Source organism: Arachis ipaensis, chromosome B05 (assembly GCF_000816755.2).
Source record: "Arachis ipaensis cultivar K30076 chromosome B05, Araip1.1, whole genome shotgun sequence".
Lineage (NCBI taxonomy): Eukaryota > Viridiplantae > Streptophyta > Magnoliopsida > Fabales > Fabaceae > Arachis > Arachis ipaensis.
Genome location: NC_029789.2, coordinates 8,280,443 through 8,283,754, shown reverse-complemented (window position 1 = coordinate 8,283,754; position 3,312 = coordinate 8,280,443).

Sequence of the window (3,312 nt, the reverse complement as noted above, 5' to 3'; positions counted from 1 at the left end):
TCATCATATATCATAATATATAAAATATAAATATAAATCAGATTAAAAGCAGTTTCACTGGAATTGCGTAAAACCTCAGCTAAAGTGGAGAACTAACCTTACATGTTGTCGGGCGTTTCTCACGAATTAACCATCGTTGCTACTAATAAGTTAAGGTAGGTAATAAACATTTTCAGTGATGCTGAGATATAGCTGTGGAAAAAAGTGTATATGGAAAGGAACACATCATAATATAAGGTACGAGAACTTTTTCTAATTGACACTGAGGGTAAACAGTTGAAATTAAAGTGAGGGTAGTCGTATACGTAATACTCTCTATGACTTCATTTGGAATTGGAAGAGAGACTCACACTGAAAAATAGGAATTAAAAAATAGAGATTAAATTAAGTTTTTGTATTATTTTTAAATATGTAGTATAAAATATTCAGAATATAATTATATCTTGATATTTTATTTAATTCAAGATAAATATGGATATAAAATGAGAATATTTATTAAAAAAATATTAAAATTTTATTTTTTATTTTTAAAAATGTCAGTTTATTGTATCTCCATTTTCTAGAGATACTAAAAGAACTAAAATTTTGTATCTCAAATTGAAATTTTAATTCTAATAGTCATGAAATACAATACTAAATTTTAATCTCTCAATTCCAGTTCCGTTTCATGATGGAAACAAACACTACCTATATACATTCAATTCATCTTTAATAATTTACATTATAGTGAAATTCAATTCATCTTTAATAATTTACACTATAGTGAAATGTGCAGAAACTTTTAGGAAGGGTTGATTATAGTTATTACTTATTAATTAGATGTCATATATTTCAGTTACCCCGCTAGAATATACATTACCTTGTACAAATACAAAGTAATAAGTTACCTTTTGGCTTAGTGAAAACGTGAAATATAGCATCTAATAAGATCAAGAGCAGAGTCAACTCTCTCTCTCTTTCTCTCTCTCTCTCTCTCTAGATCTCTTTCTAAAAGTGGCAACTACTTGTTATAGATAAGCTGTGCAGTGTGCACCATTTATTAACATGGAACCCTTTAATTTCTGATCTGGTGAGGTTTGTTATAGCTGTGACTACTGTGCCTCTGCTTGCAGGCATCTATCTCACATTCTCACCATAACTGAACACTTAAAAGTAATTAAATCTGAATGCAGAATTGTGTTGTGTTATTTCAATGAACTACCACTGTACTTTAAAATTAAGTGCTGTTTCTTACTACACCAACAAATTATATTGGACCCTATGTAGCACCAATTAACTGATTCCTATTCACTATGTACTGATGATGATTAAATTTATACATGAGTTTAGATGTGATACATAAAGTAGGCACATTTTTAACATGGGGATTAGATCGATTAAGCGAGATTTACTTTAAAAATGAGAGAATAGAAAAACTGCCAATGACAATTTAGTATGCAAAAGCAACTTGATACATCATACATGTACAAGTAGTTTATAACAAAGTAGTAATCAAATTAACCGAAAACACATCTCTCCAACTTCTACCTTTGGCCCAATAGCAAACACAGATTATTATCAGAAGATAAAGTACAGGGGTGGCAATGGTAGGGTAGGGTAGGGTAGGGTTTAGATCCAACAATCCTAATTCTACGCGGGTTGAGAATATCCCAACCCTAACCCTACCTGCTCTTAACTCGCGGGTACCCGATCCTATCCGCGAGTTACAAAAAATATATAACATTATTATATAACTTGATAATAATCTAAAATAAAACTAATTTTTATGTAATTAGTGGTTAAGAATCTTTTGCATTTAGTGAGAGGTCTTTGATTTAACATCCACTTAAAACATATTTTTATATAAGTATATAACATAAATATATATAGAGTGCGGGTTGGTCGGATAGGGTTGAGACTCAACCCGCACCCTATTCGATCCGCACGAGAACCCCACCCGCACTCTACCCTACCCGCTACGGATCGGGTTGACAACCCTACCCAATTGAGTGGGTCGGATTGAGTACCCGCGAATAAGGTACATATTGCCACCCCATGTGTATTCTCAAGCCAAAATTATTTTAGCTTTTAAAGTCAAAATCATTAAAAAAGACTATCAAGTAAAAAAAAATCATTCAAATTTGAACAAAAACTTAGCAAGAGGTTAAACACCCTAACTTAACGAAGGACTTTTAGTTTTGAGGTCAAAACGAATTCTCAGCACACCTTACTTAAAAATAAGGTGGATGGATAAAAGTTGCCTTACCAAAAATATTGTCTACAATTTTTGTTTCTTCAAAAGTATAAAAGATATTGGGTACAAACTGGGTACAATACTACAATGACTGAATTGGGGCCCAATTTCAATCTCAATCCATCGATGCAACGCGTGATGTGATGCTGTACTCAAAGGGTACGGCATCTGACAGTTATTTTTTATTTAATTAACACAAACCGAATAATAGAAGCCTTACATCTTGCCTGGCCCGACCCAGATATTTCCAATTTAGTCTTTTTTTTTTTAATTAAATTTCAACCTTCTTTCTTACATTGGTTTAACCAGTGGCAAACATATTTGCCTCCTAAATAGTCATACCTAGCTCGATTTCTGGTGGTTGAAAAAGAGCTTTTAGTGTAGTGTGTAAGTGGGGGGTGTATATTAGCTATGACAAAAATTATAAAAAAATTAATCCTTAATATTTCTAGAAGTAAAATTATAAATTTGTTTTTCGTCATAATATTATGGTCTTCCAGTCCTTTTTAAAAGTTTGAGCAGTGCTTACAAAAAAAAACTTCCGAACCAATATAGGAAAATTGACATTCGTGACCTCTATTAGTTAATAGGATACAAGCTAAAAACATTGACCGGCCCAAAGCCCAATAGATCTCATTTAACTGAATAAATGAATGAAGAGTTGATACCGAAACCTTGAAAACCGAAGCCTCTCTTGCCAAACACAATGAAGCAAAAACTCGTATATACCAAAAGCCCATATATAATACTTACTTATTAACTAAAGCTTTTTGTCCAAAAATCAGAACTCTAGCTTTGACATTCATATGTAGCCCGAAACGGCAACTTTATCTTTTAAAAAGATAGCAGGACAGGCAAGGACTTGGACTGATGGTGATAGTCTCATTTTTGTAAATCAAATAGTGAATAAATTTCTTTAAGTATTGTATAAGAAAGGATGTACCATAGGTGAGTTTGTAATGCTTGTAGTTGAGAGTTATCCAAGTCTATTTAAGTAAAAAAAATCATATGAGAGTGTTGAGTAAAATAAATATGGAAAAAGTATTGAAAATAAATATTTTTTAATTACTAATCATATA